This window comes from Sphaeramia orbicularis, chromosome 1, assembly GCF_902148855.1.
Source record: "Sphaeramia orbicularis chromosome 1, fSphaOr1.1, whole genome shotgun sequence".
Classification (NCBI taxonomy): Eukaryota; Metazoa; Chordata; class Actinopteri; order Kurtiformes; family Apogonidae; genus Sphaeramia; species Sphaeramia orbicularis.
The window spans coordinates 1738229-1760520 of record NC_043957.1 but is presented as its reverse complement, the minus strand read 5'-3'; the positions used below and the strand labels follow the sequence as shown (position 1 = coordinate 1760520).

Here is a 22292-nt window from a genome sequence, read left to right as displayed (position 1 = left end):
ACAACTGAACTACAACTAAACTACAACTGAACTACAACTGAACTAAACTACAACTAAACTACAACTAAACTACAACTGAACTACAACTGAACTACAACTAAACTAAACTACAACTGAACTACAACTAAACTACAACTAAACTACAACTGAACTACAACTAAACTACAACTAAACTACAACTGAACTACAACTGAACTACAACTAAACTAAACTACAACTGAACTACAACTAAACTACAACTAAACTACAACTGAACTACAACTGAACTACAACTAAACTAAACTACAACTGAACTACAACTGAACTACAACTAAACTAAACTACAACTGAACTACAACTGAACTACAACTAAACTACAACTGAACTACAACTGAACTAAACTAAACTACAACTAAACTACAACTGAACTACAACTAAGCTACCACTGAACTACAACTAAACTACAACTAAACTACAACTGAACTGAACTACAACTGAACTACAACTGAACTACAACTAAGCATTTACAAAAAAATGAAAACTAATAAAAACTATCAAACCTGCTCTAAAAATGAATTAAAACGAACTGAATTAGGTAAAAAAAGTCCAAACTAAATAAAACTAAACTAGAATGAAAAATCCAAAACTATTCAAACCTTGGTTCCAGGCACAACAAACCCCGCCCCTCCCACATATTTCACCCATTATAAGTAAATGGGGACATTTTTAATTTAGTCATAAAAAAGTTGAACTTTGACCTGACCTACCCAAATATAATGACATGTATTCTGGGTCAGTGACAGTCTATAAACCCAGTTTGGAATGAACTGAACCAGTAGTTTTGGTAAATGGACTGCACTTATATAACACATTTCATACACTTTCACAGTGCTTAAAGTTCTTTACAAAACCTCACAATCCATGTGTCATTTGTTCTTTTCATATTGAAAGAATGAAAAACAACTTGTTTTTTGATTTTTGATTTGACATTGATTCACCAGTAAAATCCATGGAGTTGGATCAACGACAGTGCAAGGAGATGAACAAAAACAGCCAAGGTAAGGAATAAAATGAACAAAAATGAATTTAAAAACTTACAAAATAATAAATAACATGAAAAAATAAGCAAAAAATTGACTAAAATGAAGTTAAAAAATAGAAAATATCCGACAAAAATAACAAAAACAGCCAAAGTGATCAATAATATGAACAAAAATGAATAATAAATTAACAAAATAATAAATTACATGGGCAAGATAAGCCTCAAACTGAACAAAATTGGAGCAAAAACAATAAAAGAGGCAACAAAACAAAACTATGATAAAAATGAATAAAAATGAACAAAAATGAATTTAAAAAAAAAACTTACAAAACAATAAATAACATGAAAAAATAAGCAAAAAAATTGACTAAAATGAAGTTAAAAAGTAGAAAATAAGTGACAATATTACCAAAAACAGCCAAAGTGATCAATAATATGAACAAACATAAATAATAAATTAACAAAATTGTACATGAATTATGAAATAACAAGCAATTTTTACATTTTCCGATTGTGGATTCTCAGTTGAATATGAAAAGAACAATTATACACAGATTCATAATGAGAGAATTTAGGGTTAAGTGTCTTGCCCAAGGACACTTCGACATGGAGCCAGGATTTGAACCACCAACCCTTCAGTCACTGGACAACCAGCACGACCAGCTGAGCCACAGCCATTCTGGAAGGAGGTCATCAGCTGGATGTCTGAGGTGTTTCACATGAAGATTCCATCTGGTTCTAAAGTCTGTGTACTGGGAAAACAGCCTGAGGGTTTGACACATATGAAGGAACAGACTGAAGGCTGGACTGTGGACTGTTTCCATGTACGACAGCAGAGGATGGCTTTGACCTGGAAGAGCACGGACGCTCCTTCTATGAAACAACAGATTAAAGAACTACCAGAGTGCATGGGACTGCAAAGACCCACTGATACGACCGAAGGAAAACTGGAGGACTTTGGACAGTTATGAGAACCGTATACGAACAGTATGGTGTCTGGAAAATAGAGACATGTCATAGAAATTATCACTGTTTCATTTTATTACCTCCGCCAAGGAGGGTCTGGTTTTGCTGGCATTGGTCTGTCCGTCTGTCCGTCCGTCTGTGTGCAAGATAACTCCAAAAGTTCTGGACAGATTTGGATGAAAGTCTGACGAAATGTTGATTCTGGCACAAGGAACAAATGATTAAAGTTTGGTGGTGATGGGGGGGGCAGGTCTGCCTTGGTGGAGGTCTGCGCTTTCCGAGTGCTAGTCTAGTTTATTTTTTTTTCTTATAATGGCTGTTGTATTTTAATTTTTTTATTTTTTTTTTTTTACATATATGTACACATGTTCATAATAGAGCTGCAACCAGTTAATCGACTCACAGTGATCCAAAAAATCATTCACCCACAATCCTCCTGAATCAAAGCTTTGTTTCCTTCATTTCTCTGCTGTTAAACATTGGTTCCACTGTTGTGTTTCACACGGACGCTTATTGTGACGCACAAAGAAGCTTCAATTCAGGGAAACTGACAGAGAATATTTCCCTTCAATCAATTTGAGTCGATTAATCGAATCGTGAATTTTTGCATTCGTTTCAAGCACCTAATCGATTAATCGGTTGCAGCTCTAGTTCATAAGAATATATGTATGTCATTTCTATATATGTTTATATATCCTTTGGTGTAAGTCTACGTGGTGTGAATGAGTGTGTGTATGAGTGTTCATGTTGTTTTCATTCATGTTTGTTTCCTCTGCCAAGGAGGGTCTGTCTGTCTGTGTGCAGGATAACTCTAAAAGTTCAGGACGGATTTGAATGAAAATTTCAGGAAATGTTGATACTGACACAAGGAACAAATGATTACATTTTAGTGGTGATGGGGGGGGGGGGCACTGATCTGCCTTGGTGGAGGTCTGCGTTCTCCAAGTGCTTTTCTAGTTTCAATATAAAACTTAAATGCCAATAAAAATATTGTTAAAAAAAAAAAAAAACAGCTGAGCCACAGCCACCCTTTGGCTACTAAAGTGCTAAAGAACCGAACCAAACCAAACCCCCCCCACCCCACCCCCGCCTCCCCTTTGGAGGGTGGGGTAATGAAGCAGACATTTAAGCACACATCTCAGTCAGTGCAGTCAACAGTCAGATGCCGTTAACGTTCAAGCCATTTTCAAACACTAATAAAGTTCATCAAACATACAGATAGTTTAGTTAGTGACAGATAATTAATGAAACAAAGTTCCCTGAACAGTTTGGTCCACACATCTGTCCCAGTTTGAACTAAATCATTCTTTTCTTTTTCGTGCTCGTTCTTTTTAAATACCAGTTCTTACCTGCTGCGTCTTCAGGGGCTGCAGCAGAAGCTCTGTCGACTGGAAAGTGAACGGTCTGTCAGTTACTAAACTGCCATCTCCAAACATTTCCTCCCATGCTTCCTCAGCAGGTGAGCAGGTTCAGTCGTCCTCCTACAGGAAGTGCACTGCTCAGTGTTTGGACTCACCAGTGCACTCATGTCTGCCCCCTGCAGGTTTGGAGGGCAGGCTGTTCTCATGTTTGAATGGTTTTTAGTGTTCTCAGTCAACACTGGTGCAGTTCATTTGAACCCATAAACACCCAGTTCCACTTTTTTAACAGTTCCCAAATGAATTTCTCTCTATTTAACCTTTTTTAAGTGATTTATCATCATTTATTAGAATATTATTGTCCGTAGTTTGTTTTTTTTTTCCAGTGTAAATCATGTATTTTCCTGTAACTTTGTAAATCTATATCTTGGTGACGTCTCAGTGCTAGAACAGAGGGAGGATACACAATTATTACAGGTGCTTTTAGCAGCCAGCAAGAAATCTATTACAAGACGGAGGTTAAAGCCAACTGCACCAACATTAGCAGACTGGTACCAGACCATCTGGCAGATTTTCAAAATGGAAAAATGGACTGACTCTGTCAGAATCCAGAGGGATAAATCTGACCATATTTGGGCCAAATGGATTCAGTTTATATCCTCTAGCCACCCAGGACTTATCTCACTCCTCTAAAAATTCTTTGTTATAATCTTTATTCTTTGCTTCTGTTTGACTTTTGCATAAACATGTGGAATGTTTAAAGAACCCAGAGGTATTGAAAGCTGTGATTGTCTATTTTTTTAAGTGAGAAATACCAAACTGTAAGCACTCTGTTCACATGTTTTTGTTTTTTCCCTGTTTGACACTTTTGTGTGTATAAAATAAGAAATACCAACAGGACTCTAATAGACTTCATATGTATGAATGCTAATGTAGACATATTTTGCTCCTTTTCCAATAAAAACAAAATTAAAAAAAAAAAAGTAAATCATGTATTTTCCTGTATTTAATTTATTAATCACGTAGATGTTCATTAAATCTCAGAGTAAAGTTGAGGATTATTAATTATGTGAAACACAAATGGACAAAAGTATGTGGACATGTTGAATTCAGGTGTTCCTTTTTCTAACAGGGGTCTGGGATACAAAACAATAATGACGAATGTTATAATAGAGTTTTATATTTGGATAAATATCTTTGCATTCGTTAGTTTGGTTTAAATTGTTTTCTTTGTTTCTAAAATGCCTCAGAGATGGTTTGGACTTAATTTTGTCTCAACATTGATTTGACTCAACTTTTTTCTTCATGACTATGATTTTAAATGCTCTTCCTCTGTAGAACCTGAAATACCTGTGTTCGATTTAATTTGTTAAATGAAAATGAAAATAAAAATCTGATCGCAAAAAAAAAAAAAAAAAACCAATAAAAAAATGAATAAACCAGTGCAGGCTAAAAGACTCAAAGACCCTGTCAGTTCTACTGACATTAAAAATCTAATATAAAATGACTGCTAAAAGTGTTACAGCTGAATAGGGCTGTGTATCAGCAAGAAGCTGGTGATACGATATAAACCACAATACTAGGATCACGATACAATATATCACCATATATCATGATACTGTTAAAAAGGCAAATTTTTTTGTTTCTTTTTTTTTTTTTAATTATTATTTCCTTGAAGAATTGAATTCCAGCAGAAATCTGCACAAATCCTAAACACATTTGTATTTGATCCCAACAGGATCTAATGTTCTATCACCAAATGTTCCAACTGTGTTCAAACTGAAATTCTGTTTTACTAACGCCGTATTATTTTTTGTGCAGTCCCAACAAAGGAACAAACATTATTGAATAAAAGAGTGTGAAATAAGAATAAATAAAATATAAACAAAAATCAGAAATGAACCTCCACCATATCTGCATTTGACTCAATACCTAAAAACATCCATACAGTACTTTTTAATATCGATACAATATTGTGAAATGAAATATTGCGATACATTACAGAGCTGATATTTTCTAACAGCCCTACAGCTGAAGGAATAAAAGCTTTTAAATATCTGTTCCTTCTCCTCTGAGGTGCGTGGCAGCGCCGGCCTGAGGGCATCAAAGCAAACTTCATATGTTTCGGCTGAAACAGGAACTATATGTTGACCTTCAGATGTTCTATAAAAGTGTGGTATGGAAAAGAGCTTTAAGCCCACTCCCACCACGGTGGAGCCATGAATGAATGTAATCTGGGCCAAACATCCCCCAGGTGACCCCCACCTGACCCGCTCACTAATACCAGCTGACACTAACACGGCCTATTTCTGTGTCCTAATTGCCTCTTCAAATACTCCGTTGTCCAGTCAGATTTAGGGGCGGGAAGAGGGTGACACACAGACAAACTGGCAGCGCAATTACAATAATAACACGACTACTACCGCTCCTTATGTCTGTGTGTGTGTGAGCGGCCACAGCTTTAAACTATTAGGAGGGTTTTGGTGGAATCTATTTTCTCTTTGAGACCCTACCCCGAGTGGTGCCTTTAGCAAAGACAGAGGCTGAAAATATAGTGATGGACACGAAACACCGCTCCATTTATCTGCAGCCGCCGACTCATTGGTGCAGACAAAGCCTTAATGCCATAATGACCTGCTAAGCTCACCGCTCACTACCCATCATCCCCCTGTGCTGATATAAGGAACTGTCTGTGACGCCCCTTCAGGCTTTAACGTCAGGACGTGTAGAAAAAGAACACGACGCAAAAAGATTTGAATTTGTTTAACCATAAAGAACCAGAACCATCCACTGATCTGAACTGTTTCATACCTGATCCACTAATCCTATCAATACATGTCAATAACTGGTGTAAAATACAGTTCTTCATCTTTTCATATGACCCATTTGGACGTTCAGAGGCTCCGTAGTTACCATGGAAACACTGTCATCTTCTACAACACTGATTCTCCAGTCAAACCCATGGAGTTGGATCAATGACAGTGGATGGACACACTGGGGTTATGTTCAGTTAATGACAGATTTACTGAAAAATAGATCTTTTTCTTCAGTTTTTTCTGTTTTTGATATAATAGGCCTTCACTTTAATCTGAGCTTTTATGAACATCTACATGATCAGTGAATTAAATACAGGAAAATACCTGATTTTCACTTAAAAATGCTAAATATAAATGGAGTAAATGGTGATAAATCACTTACGAAAGGTTAAAAATAGAGAAAAATGTATGTTCAGTTAATGATATATTAGCTGATTAAGTCACTTTTTCTTCATTTTTCTGTTTCTGATATAAAACCCCACAGTTTTAATCAGAGCTTTAATGAGCGTCTGCATGATCAGTGAATTACATATAGGAAAACACAAAAATGCAAAACACAGAAGCAAGGCAGGTTTATTTACATAGCACATTTTTGTACAAGACAATTAATGTGCTTTACATAAAACATCAAAAGCATTAGAGCAAGGAAGCAAGAAAATGCATAGGCTTTAAAACACACACGAAAAAAAAAGATAAAAAGATGAAACAGATAAAACTTTAAGTTTAAAGGAAACAGCTGAACTGATGAATCCAAACTTTATTCAAATGCAGCTGTGAACAGCTGGCTCTGTCAGCTGGATTTAAACCAACCCAGTGTTTCAGCTGATCTGAGGGTTTCTGGGAGGTTGTTCCAGACAGACCATAATATTATTTTTAAAAAAAAGGTGTTAACATCGAAAAAAATAGAGAAACATGTATTTGGGAGTGTTCACAAAAGCAGCACCGGGTCTGAATGGGTTCAAGTCCAGCATCTGTAAATGACATTCAACCAGTCCACTGATGGTTTACTCCCAGTGTGGTGGTCTGGGCTGTGGTGGTCTGGGCTGTGGTGGTCTGGGCTGTGGTGGTCTGGGCTGTGGTTTACTCCCTGTGTGGTGGTCTGGGCTGTGGTGGTCTGGGCTGTGGTGGTCTGGGCTGTGGTTTACTCCCTGTGTGGTGGTCTGGGCTGTGGTGGTCTGGGCTGTGGTGGTCTGGGCTGTGGTTTACTCCCTGTGTGGTGGTCTGGGCTGTGGTGGTCTGGGCTGTGGTGGTCTAGGCTATGGTTTATTCCCAGTGTGGTGGTCTGGGCTGTGGTGGTCTGGGCTGTGGTGGTCTAGGCTGTGGTTTATTCCCTGTGTGGTGGTCTGGGCTGTGGTGGTCTGGGCTGTGGTGGTCTGGGCTGTGGTTTATTCCCAGTGTGGTGGTCTGGGCTGTGGTGGTCTGGGCTGTGGTGGTCTAGGCTGTGGTTTATTCCCTGTGTGGTGGTCTGGGCTGTGGTGGTCTGGGCTGTGGTGGTCTGGGCTGTGGTTTACTCCCAGTGTGGTGGTCTAGGCTGTGGTGGTCTGGGCTGTGGTTTACTCCCTGTGTGGTGGTCTAGGCTGTGGTGGTCTGGGCTGTGGTTTACTCCCAGTGTGGTGGTCTAGGCTGTGGTGGTCTGGGCTGTGGTGGTCTGGGCTGTGGTGGTCTGGGCTGTGGTTTATTCCCTGTGTGGTGGTCTGGGCTGTGGTGGTCTGGGCTGTGGTGGTCTGGGCTGTAGTGGTCTGGGCTATGGTTTATTCCCTGTGTGGTGGTCTGGGCTGTGGTGGTCTGGGCTGTGGTGGTCTGGGTTGTGGTTTATTCCCTGTGTGGTGGTCTGGGCTGTGGTGGTCTGGGCTGTGGTGGTCTAGGCTATGGTTTATTCCCAGTGTGGTGGTCTGGGCTGTGGTGGTCTGGGCTGTGGTGGTCTAGGCTGTGGTTTATTCCCAGTGTGGTGGTCTGGGCTGTGGTGGTCTGGGCTGTGGTGGTCTGGGCTGTGGTTTATTCCCTGTGTGGTGGTCTGGGCTGTGGTGGTCTGGGCTGTGGTTTACTCCCTGTGTGGTGGTCTGGGCTGTGGTGGTCTGGGCTGTGGTTTACTCCCTGTGTGGTGGTCTGGGCTGTGGTGGTCTGGGCTGTGGTTTACTCCCTGTGTGGGTGGTCTGGGCTGTGGTGGTCTGGGCTGTGGTGGTCTGGGCTGTGGTTTACTCCCTGTGTGGTGGTCTGGGCTGTGGTGGTCTGGGCTGTGGTGGTCTGGGCTGTGGTTTACTCCCTGTGTGGTGGTCTGGGCTGTGGTGGTCTGGGCTGTGGTGGTCTGGGCTGTGGTGGTCTAGGCTGTGGTTTATTCCCAGTGTGGTGGTCTGGGCTGTGGTGGTCTGGGCTGTGGTGGTCTGGGCTGTGGTTTATTCCCTGTGTGGTGGTCTGGGCTGTGGTTTACTCCCTGTGTGGTGGTCTGGGCTGTGGTGGTCTGGGCTGTGGTGGTCTGGGCTGTGGTGGTCTGGGCTGTGGTTTACTCCCTGTGTGGTGGTCTGGGCTGTGGTGGTCTGGGCTGTGGTGGTCTGGGCTGTGGTTTACTCCCTATGTGGTGGTCTGGGCTGTGGTGGTCTGTGGTTTACTCCCTGTGTGGTGGTCTGGGCTGTGGTGGTCTGGGCTGTGGTGGTCTGGGCTGTGGTTTACTCCCTGTGTGGTGGTCTGGGCTGTGGTGGTCTGGGCTGTGGTGGTCTAGGCTATGGTTTATTCCCAGTGTGGTGGTCTGGGCTGTGGTGGTCTGGGCTGTGGTGGTCTAGGCTGTGGTTTATTCCCTGTGTGGTGGTCTGTGCTGTGGTGGTCTGGGCTGTGGTGGTCTGGGCTGTGGTTTATTCCCTGTGTGGTGGTCTGGGCTGTGGTGGTCTGGGCTGTGGTGGTCTGGGCTGTAGTTTATTCCCTGTGTGGTGGTCTGGGCTGTGGTGGTCTGGGCTGTGGTGGTCTGGGCTGTGGTTTATTCCCTGTGTGGTGGTCTGGGCTGTGGTGGTCTGGGCTGTGGTGGCCTGGGCTGTGGTGGTCTGGGCTGTGGTGGTCTGGGCTGTGGTTTACTCCCAGTGTGGTGGTCTAGGCTGTGGTGGTCTGGGCTGTGGTTTATTCCCAGTGTGGTGGTCTAGGCTGTGGTGGTCTGGGCTGTGGTTTACTCCCAGTGTGGTGGTCTAGGCTGTGGTGGTCTGGGCTGTGGTGGTCTGGGCTGTGGTGGTCTGGGCTGTGGTTTATTCCCTGTGTGGTGGTCTGGGCTGTGGTGGTCTGGGCTGTGGTGGTCTGGGCTGTAGTGGTCTGGGCTGTGGTTTATTCCCTGTGTGGTGGTCTGGGCTGTGGTGGTCTGGGTTGTGGTTTATTCCCTGTGTGGTGGTCTGGGCTGTGGTGGTCTGGGCTGTGGTGGTCTGGGCTGTGGTTTACTCCCTGTGTGGTGGTCTGGGCTGTGGTGGTCTGGGCTGTGGTGGTCTGGGCTGTGGTTTACTCCCTGTGTGGTGGTCTGGGCTGTGGTGGTCTGGGCTGTGGTGGTCTAGGCTATGGTTTATTCCCTGTGTGGTGGTCTGGGCTGTGGTGGTCTGGGCTGTGGTGGTCTAGGCTGTGGTTTATTCCCAGTGTGGTGGTCTGGGCTGTGGTGGTCTGGGCTGTGGTGGTCTGGGCTGTGGTTTATTCCCTGTGTGGTGGTCTGGGCTGTGGTGGTCTGGGCTGTGGTTTACTCCCTGTGTGGTGGTCTGGGCTGTGGTGGTCTGGGCTGTGGTTTACTCCCTGTGTGGTGGTCTGGGCTGTGGTGGTCTGGGCTGTGGTTTACTCCCTGTGTGGTGGTCTGGGCTGTGGTGGTCTGGGCTGTGGTGGTCTGGGCTGTGGTTTACTCCCTGTGTGGTGGTCTGGGCTGTGGTGGTCTGGGCTGTGGTGGTCTGGGCTGTGGTGGTCTAGGCTGTGGTTTATTCCCAGTGTGGTGGTCTGGGCTGTGGTGGTCTGGGCTGTGGTTTATTCCCTGTGTGGTGGTCTGGGCTGTGGTGGTCTGGGCTGTGGTGGTCTGGGCTGTGGTGGTCTAGGCTGTGGTGGTCTGGGCTGTGGTTTATTCCCTGTGTGGTGGTCTGGGCTGTGGTGGTCTGGGCTGTGGTTTATTCCCTGTGTGGTGGTCTGGGCTGTGGTGGTCTGGGCTGTGGTTTATTCCCTGTGTGGTGGTCTGGGCTGTGGTTTACTCCCTGTGTGGTGGTCTGGGCTGTGGTGGTCTGGGCTGTGGTTTATTCCCTGTGTGGTGGTCTGGGCTGTGGTTTATTCCCTGTGTGGTGGTCTGGGCTGTGGTGGTCTGGGCTGTGGTGGTCTGGGCTGTGGTGGTCTGGGCTGTGGTGGCCTGGGCTGTGGTGGTCTGGGCTGTGGTGGTCTGGGCTGTGGTGGTCTGGGCTGTGGTTTACTCCCAGTGTGGTGGTCTAGGCTGTGGTGGTCTGGGCTGTGGTGGTCTGGGCTGTGGTTTATTCCCTGTGTGGTGGTCTAGGCTGTGGTGGTCTGGGCTGTGGTGGTCTGGGCTGTGGTGGTCTGGGCTGTGGTTTATTCCCTGTGTGGTGGTCTGGGCTGTGGTGGTCTGGGCTGTGGTGGTCTAGGCTGTGGTTTATTCCCAGTGTGGTGGTCTGGGCTGTGGTGGTCTGGGCTGTGGTTTATTCCCTGTGTGGTGGTCTGGGCTGTGGTGGTCTGGGCTGTGGTGGTCTGGGCTGTGGTTTATTCCCTGTGTGGTGGTCTGGGCTGTGGTGGTCTGGGCTGTGGTGGTCTGGGCTGTGGTTTATTCCCTGTGTGGTGGTCTGGGCTGTGGTGGTCTGGGCTGTGGTGGTCTGGGCTGTAGTTTATTCCCTGTGTGGTGGTCTGGGCTGTGGTGGTCTGGGCTGTGGTGGTCTGGGCTGTGGTTTATTCCCTGTGTGGTGGTCTGGGCTGTGGTGGTCTGGGCTGTGGTGGCCTGGGCTGTGGTGGTCTGGGCTGTGGTGGTCTGGGCTGTGGTTTACTCCCAGTGTGGTGGTCTAGGCTGTGGTGGTCTGGGCTGTGGTGGTCTGGGCTGTGGTGGTCTGGGCTGTGGTGGTCTGGGCTGTGGTTTATTCCCTGTGTGGTGGTCTGGGCTGTGGTGGTCTGGGCTGTGGTGGTCTGGGCTGTGGTTTATTCCCTGTGTGGTGGTCTAGGCTGTGGTGGTCTGGGCTGTGGTTTATTCCCTGTGTGGTGGTCTGGGCTGTGGTGGTCTGGGCTGTGGTGGTCTGGGCTGTGGTGGTCTGGGCTCTGGGTCAGGCTGACAGTTCAGACCCTGGGGCTGGGCCGGCTGACTGGGAGCCCCTTATTTGGAGAATGTGGCCAAAGTGTTGTCCTGTCTCAAAGCCGTCCCACTGCTCCAACACTCTTGGATTTGCTGAGCCTGTTCCTCGCTGCCACATGTTTCCTCACTCATTTGATAACGTCCTCTTCTATAAATTGCGGGATGCCACCCTGTGGTTATCGGTCTGGACACTGTCCAGACCTCTGCAGCGTTTGGATAACCTGCCCATGAACGTCACAAACAGGAAGAAGGTGATAAAGACTGTCCTCCTCTACGCTGCAGTGCCAACCTCGACCAAGTTTAACAAAACACGCTCACATCACATGCACGGGAACGTCGCCCTAATGTGGACGTTTGACTTACTGTGCTAATGCTAATGCTAGGCATATTAGGATGGGTGAAATCCAGAAACTGAACTTACCTACTGGGATAATACTGTGACTTAACCCTTTCTCTATCCTTAATGTGCTAATGCTAACATGCTAATGCTAATGCTAGGTGCTGTTTCGGATGGGTGAAACCCAGAAACTGAATATACCTACTGGGATAATACTGTGACTTAACCCTTTCTCTATCCTTAATGTGCTAATGCTAATGTGCTAATGCTAGGCATATTAAGCTGACATTTGTACATGCTTTCCAAAGTGACTGTTTTTTTTTCCTTTTTGTTGTTTTTCTTCCTACTTTGCGTGGACTCCCATGTAAAACACTGTCTGATCTGCACCTGACCTGTCAGTCTGAGGTCACAGAAGTTTATATAGAGTCAGAGTTTTACCTGCACTACATCACATCAGCACTGATACATTTGGGTGACGGACACTGAGGATGGGAATCAATAAGAAATTTAACAATTCTGATTCCATTATTGATTTTGCTTATCAGTCCGATTCCTTATTGTTTCTCATTGGATGAGGAAATAAAAGAGTACAAATGGGTTTATTTGCATGACCTGTCTTTTATATTTCCATCTGTGCACAGAAAATACAACATATACAGTATGCACTAATAATAAAACAGATTACGTTGGGCCCGGTTCACCCCATCCGACCGTACAGTCCAACTGAAACTTAAGACACTTTTCTAATTCCTCTGTGTCTGGCTGTTGTGCACCTCCTTTTCCTTTTCCTTACCTTTGGATCTTTAATTTGAGGGGGCAGGACGTTTGGGGCTTTTGTTGCTTTTGTAAAACCAGGGTTGTGTGGGCTGATTTTTTTTTTTTTTTTTTTAATGTAAACAGATGGGATTGTAAGTGTTTAGAAAACTCTGCGTATTGGACAGGACATGTGTGTCTGTTTGTGCGGCCCACAGCTGACTGACTGCAGCTTTCCCTCAGATCATCACACAGAAGAAGCTGTTTGTTCTGTAATCCAGTACAAACATACAGTTGTGTCAGTTTTGTGGAAGTGTCTGTTTTATGCCTCTACTCAGTTTTACTGGTGTCAGTGTTTTAAAGTACATTTATGGTACATTACAAACAGGACGTCACAGCTTTTGGTTTATTTAACAGGGACATTGTACATTAATTGACATCGCTGTAAATGCACCAGAGTTAGTCTAATGCTTATTTTTCATCTGCAGTCCATGGACAGATGTTGAATATTCACCTTTAAAAGTAGCACAATGAAATAAACATGCAATTTTTAAAGCATAAACTTAAAATGCCTGAACACAGACAAATACAGGACAGGTCATGCAGTGCAAAATTTACTGTTAATAACACATCAGATGAATTAAGTAAAAAATGATCAAAATACACTTAGCACTTCGACAATATGTGAAGAAAAGTAATCATTATGTCCCAGGGTAAGTGTCCTGATTATATTCACATATTCTAAAAATGCTATCACTTTTACTGGAAATAATCTCAGTCCCACATTGCATCACTGATATTCACTTCATCTGCAGCAGACCACGTCACATACAGTATCGGTAACCGTGGAAACCAGAAAACTGTTTTGATGTGTGTAGGAGTGAGTCGCTGCAGCAGCGTCCAGTTCTTATAAAACATCCATTAACCCATAAAAACCCACCAGTACTTCCCACATGACTTCTTCACTCTATTTAACTCTATGTGATTTATCACCATATAATGTATTATTATCCTTTTTTTTTTAAAAGTTTTTGGGTCATATCTGATAAAAAGGTGAGAAACAGCATTTTGCACCAATTATATATATATATATATATATATATATATATATATATATATATATATATATATATATATATATATATATATATAGTTTTTTCATTTGTTGCATCTTTTATGTTTTGTTTTGTTTTGTTTTTTTCAACAATTTTGTTCAGTTTGTGGCTTATTTTGTTCATGTTACTTATTTCTTATTCATTTTTGTTCATTTTATTGATTACTTTGGTTGTTGTTGTTCATTTTGTTGCTTATTTTATACTTTCTAAATTCATTTTAGTCCATTTTTTGCTTATTTTTTCATGGTATTTATTATTTTGTAGGACTTTTTTATTCATTTTTGTTCATTTTATTCACTGTCATTGATCCAACTCCATGGGTTGGACTGGTGAATCAATGTTGTAGAAGATGATGGTGTTTCCATGGTAACTACGGAGCCTCTGAACGTCCAAATGGGTCAAAGCTGATGACCATGAAAAGACGAAGAACTGTATTTGACACCAATTATTGACATGTATTGATAGGATTATTGGATCAACAGGTCTGAAACAGTCTAGATCAGTAGATGGTGTTGGTCGCTGGTGGATGTTTGGTTCATTGAGTATCTAAAGTGCTCATATTTGTACAGAGCATGATTTAATCTGCATGAGAAAACTGCGCGGTCAGTAAGAGTGAGCAGGAAGTCGGCCTGTAAAGTGAGATGGATGGTCATTTTACGGCTCTTCCAATAGATCTGTTTGTTTGCGCGCCGTCTGCTCGTCCGTCTGCTCGGGTTTCCTGACCCATCGTTTCAGCCGTCACTCACTCGAAGTTCGTCTATGGATGGGAGGAGCATTCGAGAGCGAGATTAAGATGAATTAATCACCTTTGCAGCTCTTCGATAGTCATAAAGAGCAGGGAAATGGACGGATGAATGAGTAAATTGTTCCCTCTATTGAAGAACTGCACTAATACTGTCTCCAGGTCTGAATCCAACACATTACTCTTGTAGAAAACATGGAAGCGTCTGGATGTCAGGCCGGGCCAACTTGCTGTAATATACTGATATATGCTCCCCAGAGACCAGGCCAGGACAGCTAGTACTTGTGTGTCCTTGTGTGTCTGCAGGCTACATGTTAATAAGGAACACTAACGAAGAGAAATGATCCTTTTAGCTCGGAGCGCTGCGTATGGGCCGCACAAAGACACACACACAAACACTGACATGTTGCTTGTCAGTGTGTGAATGGCTTCTCAGTGACATTTGGGCTCTTTCTCTGGACCAGACATTAAGGACTGGGACACTAATCACTGAAGCCGAGCTGCACAATAGGCTGCAGTGTGTGCACCAGTGTGTGTGTGCCATGGTGGTCTGGCCATTCTTTCATGGCTTAATGAGGTAAGCAACAACATGCCTGAGGCCATGCTGGAGACAGGACACACACACACACACACACACACACACACACACACACACAGTCCCAGACGTTAGGCTAAAGATAGTTGCTAATTTGAGTTGTCAAACTTGAGTGGAGTGAATCATTGGGTCAGATAGAGTTAACCTCACTGGACCACATGAGTTTACCACTGATATTATTTATGTCCTATACACGGTTAGAAGAGTTTGGGATGTTTAATGATTACCTCTGCCACGACGTATTGTGATCACTTTGCTTTGTGTGTTTGTTTCGGCCTGATCCCAGTCCAGGTGTACCAGTATACTGTCATCAGTTTTTCATCAGTATTCAAACAGATCCTCCAAAACCATTCCAAATGTTTCTTTGTCCATCTTATTACTAGATCTGTCAATCCTCCAAATTTGAAGAAAATCAGATCAAAACTGATCAAATGGCGACCCAATGAGCGTGAAAACATGGGCACAATTTGACTGTTATAAGAGCAAAATGACTGTCCAGAATGTTTGGAACACTATAAATAATTCCTACTCAACTCCTGTGTCTGTTTTATTCCAAAATACACACATCACATTACTTTTCATTTATTGATCCTTTTTGTTGAACAGCTGTTTGATTATCAGTTCTTATTTTCAGTATTATAATATATGCAGCGTCTGCAGTGATGCGGTCGTTGTACCGGTCTGTTGTGTTTCAGAAGGAGCTGAGCCGAGAGGAGAAGCTCTGGATTTACCGGTCAGTCTACGTTCCTACCCTCACCTGTGGTCATGAGCTTTGGGTCAGGACCGAAAGGACCAGATCCCGGAAACAAGCGGTCCAAATGAGTTTCCTCCGCAGGGTGGCTGGGCGCACCCTTAGGGATAGGGGGAGGAGCTCAGTCACCAGGGAGGAGCTTGGAGTAGAGCCGCTGCTCCTCCACATCCAGAGGAACCAGCTGAGGTGGCTCGGGCATCTGTTTCAGATCCTCCTGGACGCCTCCCTGGGGAGGTGTTCCGGGCATGTCCCACCGGGAGGAGACCTCGGGGAAGACCCAGGACACGTTGGAGAGACTCTGTCTGTGGGCTGGTCTGGGAACGCCTCGGGGTCCCCCCGGAAGAGCTGGAGGAGGAGTCTGAGGAGAGGGAAGTCTGGGCATCCCTGCTTAGACTGTTACCCCCGCGACCCGGCCCCGGATAAGAGGTGGATAATGGATGGATGGATGGATGGATGGATGGATTTTCAGTCTTAAGACAATCCACCATTTTGTTGTTAACCCCTTCTTTTCCAGCCCTTTAATTGGAATAATAGAATGGGAACCTGTTCTTTCAGTATTATTAGGACTAAATCTGCACAACTAGACAGATGTGGCTCTGCTCCCTGGTATGCTGCACAACATTTGGAACAATGTGTCAAACGGATGTTTACGTGGAAGTGCATGTTTTCAATGGTGCGTTGTTCACCCAAATTCCTGGAGTGTCCGTACACCAATATACTTCCATCACTAATCTGGACTCTATGCCTTACAGATCTACTGTTCTCACTGGTTCCACATGTTTGTGTCCTCCTGTACCAGAAGACTTAGTTCCAGATGGAACACAGATGCCACCATGTGCTCAGACACATTTCCATTCACATCTGCTAGAGTCCGTACACCAGTAGTGTCCGTACACCACATTCTAAATATGTGGCTCTGATTTGACTGTTTCTGTCAATATATGGAATTTTTCAGCAGGCATGCTTTGGACACCACATCTATGCAAGAAACAATGTATGATTCTGCTGAGGTCTGAAACATTTGTATATGTGTGTAGGCATTAAATATGGAGGCTGTTAGGCTGGAGTGTCCGTACAGCCAAGAATGTGTGATCTGACAGGGGTACAAGCCTGACACATTTATAGGAGACACCAGAATACACACAGATTTAGGACTTTAAAAGACAAATATCAGACAAATCCAATGGTCTGTCTGAGTTTTGGATGGAGCAGTATTATTTGGTCTGTATGTGCACCCTTTCTGGTACCTGGACTGGGATCAGGCCATTTGTTTGTTTGTTTGTTTGTTTGTTCTCATCTTCAGTGTAAAACTCTTCCACCCATCTTTCCCACATCTTCCCCACAGATAGGCCTAGGCCCTGGGACCAACCCAGTCCATTTTGGTCCCAGTAGGACAAAGTTCAAGGTCACAACATCTACAGTTTTCCATCTGTCATCATTGACACATTTTACAAACTTCGGTTAGCCTCCTCTGAGTTTCTAGTTTGTTTTTTTGTGTCAGTGTGGTTCCTTATGTTGAAGTACATGTTTATGTCCTTTTTTTTTTTATTATAAAAAATACTAGAAAAGCACTTGGAGAGTGCAGCCCTCTGCCATGGCAGATCAGTGCCCCCCCCCCCCCCCCCCCCCCCCAATCACCACCAAAATGTAATCATTTGTTCCTTGTGCCAGTATCAACATTTCCTGAAATTTTCATCCAAATCTGTCCAGAACTTTTCGAGTTATCTCTCTAATGCCCTGTTTCCACTACATGGTATCGACTCAGCTCAACTCGGCCTTTTTTGTGTTTCCATTACGATAAAGGACCTGGAATCTGGTACTAGTTTTTTGGTATCACCTGTGCCGAGGTTCCAGGACTGGGGACCAGATACTAAAACATGACGTGTAAACACTGCAGACCACTGATTGGTCAGACAGTCGTCTCTGTGACCCGCCGTTTTACAAAAAACAGATGCGGAAGTGGACAGTAAATGTAGCGGAACATTAATTCACATGAGAACAGCCCAAAACCACACCATGGTTGGTCCAGGAGATTCAGTCTGTGGTCGACGTAAAAATTCAGATGAGACAACACGCAACGAGCGAGTTTATCAACAACTCTGAACAGACGACACAGAAGTAACGCGCTGCATCACTATGACGACCAGGTACTGGAAAGTCGGTAGTATCTTGTAATGGAAACGCTCTCCAGGAATACCGAGCCGAGCCGAGCTGGTTCCACGTAGTGGAAACACGGCATAACAGACAGACAGACACACAGACAGACAGACAGACAGACACAGACAGACACACAGACAGACACAGACAGACACACAGACGGACAGACAGACAGACACACAGACAGACAGACACAGACAGACAGACAGACACAGACAGACAGACACAGACAGACAGACACACAGACACAGACAGACAGACAGACACACAGACAGACAGACAGACAGACAGACACACAGACACAGACAGACAGACAGACACACAGACAGACAGACAGACGGACAGACAGACAGACAGACACAGACAGACACAGACGGACAGACAGACAGACACAGATGGACAGACGGACGGATGGACAGACAGACACACAGACACAGACAGACAGACAGACAGACACAGACAGACAGACAGACAGACACAGACAGACAGACAGACAGAGACAGACAGACAGACAGACAGACACAGACAGACAGACAGACAGAGACAGACAGACAGACAGACAGACACAGACAGACAGACAGACAGACAGACAGACACAGACAGACAGACAGACAGACACAGACAGACAGACAGACAGAGACAGACAGACAGACAGACAGACACAGACAGACAGACAGACAGAGACAGACAGACACAGACAGACGGACGGACGGATGGACGGACAGACAGACAGACACAGACAGACAGACACAGACAGACAGAGACAGACAGACACAGACAGACGGACGGACGGACAGACAGACAGACAGACACAGACAGACAGACACAGACAGACAGACAGATGGACGGACGGACGGACAGACAGACACAGACAGACAGACAGACACAGACAGACAGACACAGACAGACAGATGGACGGACGGACGGACAGACACAGACAGACAGACAGACAGACAGACACAGACAGACAGACAGACAGACAGACACAGACAGACAGACACAGACAGACAGACAGACAGACACAGACAGACAGACAGACAGACAGACAGACACAGACAGACAGACAGACACAGACAGACAGATGGACGGACGGACAGACACAGACAGACAGATGGACGGACGGACAGACAGACACAGACAGACAGACAGACAGACACAGACAGACAGACAGACACAGACAGACAGACAGACACAGACAGACAGACAAACCAACACCAGTAAAACCAGACCCTCCTTGGTGGAGGTCAGAGTACTGAAACCAGTGGTGTGCGATGCTGCATATTTTGCTGTTGTTCTGGTACCGGCTGCATGTGTCCGGCCCACTGACCTGTCCATCAGAACTGTATCTAGAAAATAACTGACCCACTGTTGCCGTGGTAAAGTCTGAGGCGGCTGCCATCTCAACACCAGCATTTTCTTGGCTGCAGTGAGGGCAGCCCATAATATACGCCTCTGCTGAAGAGAACGTTCCAAGGTAGAGTCATCATTAAGCAGAGGTACAGATGGTATCAAACAGTTTAATGATAATTAGAATTTAAACGGTAACACTAACCATCAGGAACTTTACCGTGGTTAATGGTTACACTGGTGATGGTGACTTTTTCTAGTCCTATAACCTCAGCAGTTCACATGAAGGATGCATTTGCTCCTCGACGCAGCTGCATGTCAGAAATCTAACATCCGAGGACGTCCCTGAGCCAACAATAAACCACAACATCCCTGGTTTCATTCAGGGAGTTACAGCTTTAAGTACTTTTGTCAACAGTGAACAGAGCGCAGCGTCAAATTCACCTCCAATTTTGTGGTTCCACTGAGGTTGGTAGGTTTGCCTGTAGAGAAAGAAAATAAACTAATGAGATACAGCATGTTCCTCTGCGATCTGTCACAGCTGATTTGGAGAAAATATCAGATTATTACATAGTGCAAGTTACTTGTAAACTGTAATCCACTACAGATTACTTGTTACTGTTATTTAAAAGTAATTCCTTACCTTACAGTATCACTGCCTCAGAATTATAATGCATTACATGACTCCTGTATTACTTTGGAGTTACGTACAGACTCTCATCATAAATGGCTCATGTGCAGTAGAAGGAAATATTGATGTTTTAAGTGGATTTTTTGAATACTTTTGATTTTGCCTTCATATCTTTCATCCAAAAAAGTCTTTATCGTATCTTATTTAGTATATTTTTTTTCAGCTCAACCTCACCTGTGTGACTATACAGTTAGTTTTTTTTTTGCTTTTGACATGTTATATTAACACACTAAACCTAAAATCAAACAAAAAACATAAAATCCGAGTAGGAAAAAACACAATTGTTGACTGTTTTTCACTGAAAATATGTTGAACAAAGTGTTTTCATGACTTAGAATGAACATATAAATAGAAAAGTTCCAAACAATAATATTTCAAATTTAGCAAATAAAGTGATATACGAATGTTTAAATGAAAATGCAGACGATACCTCAGGTGTTTTTTTTTTTTTTTCACTATATACAACTGTTTCCAGAACAGTTTTGTGTCACACTGATGAAACAAACATGTTCAGTGAAGCCTTTTCACCACCCACAGAACTATATGCAACTATTACAACTATGCACAAACCATCAGGTGTCATGAAACGTCACACAGATCACTTGCTGCTGCTGCTCTCTAAAACAGTTCCTGTCCACAAGAATGATGTTTGTCATTATTGTTTTGTATCTCAGACCCCTGTTAGAACAGAAACACCTTTTTTTTCATTATTAATTATTGTAGGAGGATAAATCTACACCAAATTCTCTGTATACACGTCCAGAAAATCCTCATTTGACCTGAATAATATCAGCATGTTTCTCATCTTGGTTGGAAAATGCTCCATTTGGAAAACGACAGAATTCTGAAGATTCTAATCATATATTGAGATAATAAGTGGAAATGAATGTGCATGTTTTCCACTGGACTTTCCACTTGATTTGGTTCCAGATTTGATGACGTCTAAGATGTCTTGAGTGTCTTTGTGATGAACGCCCTGGCATTCTGCTCAGGCTGTTTCTGACGGAACGTGTTCTCACATGAGGAAGTTCTCAGGCCTATTAATGCTCTTATCATAACAGCCTAGAACAACCAGCCACTTATCCACTTGTTTCCCTCTGTTTTTGTTATTTGACCTAATATTTTTTTGTTGAACTTTTTTGCAGTCTTTCCACAGTAAGTTTATTCTATTATCTGGATCATCTCCTTTGAATAGTCCAGATAATCATGTCACTTATATACTGAATATACACATGAAATAAGGCTGTGTTGGATCAAATCGAACTGCGTCCATGCACTGTTAGTGTCCAAATATGTGTCGTCTAGGCCCATATCAGCATGTAAACACATCTGCAGTACAGGCTCCTCTTTGGCTTATTTTACATTTGGGGTATTAATAGTAATAGTATTGTGGTAGCGCTCTAGTAGGAGCAGCGGCCCAGTGTCCCTAATCATCAAACTCAGTTTCATTTGATGTACTTTGTACTGTCAAATGACAATAAAGGCCAGTCTATTCTATTCTATTCTATTCTATTCTATTCTATTCTATTCTATTAAAGCTCAGCAGTGTTCTAACCCAGTCTTTCTCTAATGGGGGTATGTGAAACTTTTTTGGGAAAATACATTCAGTAAGACATCATGTACTGAATATAAAATAAATAATGAGAATTAATGCTGAAATACTGTGCATACTATAATATTAAATTATAATATGATAAGCTATTTATTATTATTATTATTATTATTATTATTATTATTATTATTATTATTATTATTATTATTATTATTATTATTATTATTATTATCTACTTTGCCACTAGTTACTGCTAGTACTTTCCAATGTGCACTGGTGTTTTTTTTTTCCACTACTGTTTTTTATAGCTTTTTTTTTTTTTACAGTTATGTTATTGTGTTGCTTTTGTATTGCTTTTTTTTCTTGTGGTGTTTCTCGTGTGTATGCTCAGAGTTGTGCTGCTTTTGGAACCTCAGTTTCCTACCCAAAGGAATCAATAAAGTTCTATCTAATCTAATCTTTTTTTTTTCTTTTTTTTTTCTTGGGCAATTTAACAGTACATAAAAGAAGTGAAATTACAGAGCATACATTATACATCACCTTTTATATCACTTTTCCCCCATGACCAAACCAACCCCAAGGCGCTCAGAGAGGGGCAACAGATGGAAAAAGAACATTAGAACAACATCTCTGTGAATCAAATCTAATATAATATAAAACACAGTAATATAAAGAATTTGATACTCCTGATCTTATTTCATTTCAATATTTTTAAAAATTCAGAGCCACCCCCAGAGCTTTGGTAACATTTGAAGAACATTTCTATTTTATGTTATTCAAGATGAGTTTATGTGAGTAATTAAATCT

The 22292-nt window shown here is 43.3% G+C and overlaps 1 long non-coding RNA gene across 1 annotated transcript in view; it reads right to left on the bottom strand.

Moving 5' to 3' along the window:
* Positions 1-1059: 1059 nt before the first annotated feature.
* LOC115427002 (uncharacterized) overlaps positions 1060-22292 on the bottom strand; it is a 26078-nt gene continuing 4845 nt past the window's right edge. Inside the window, exons 2-3 of the long non-coding RNA XR_003936419.1 lie at positions 6606-6620; positions 1060-1072 (exon numbers count right to left, since the gene is read on the bottom strand). This is a non-coding gene — a long non-coding RNA (uncharacterized LOC115427002). The remainder of the gene's footprint in view (positions 1073-6605; positions 6621-22292) is intronic.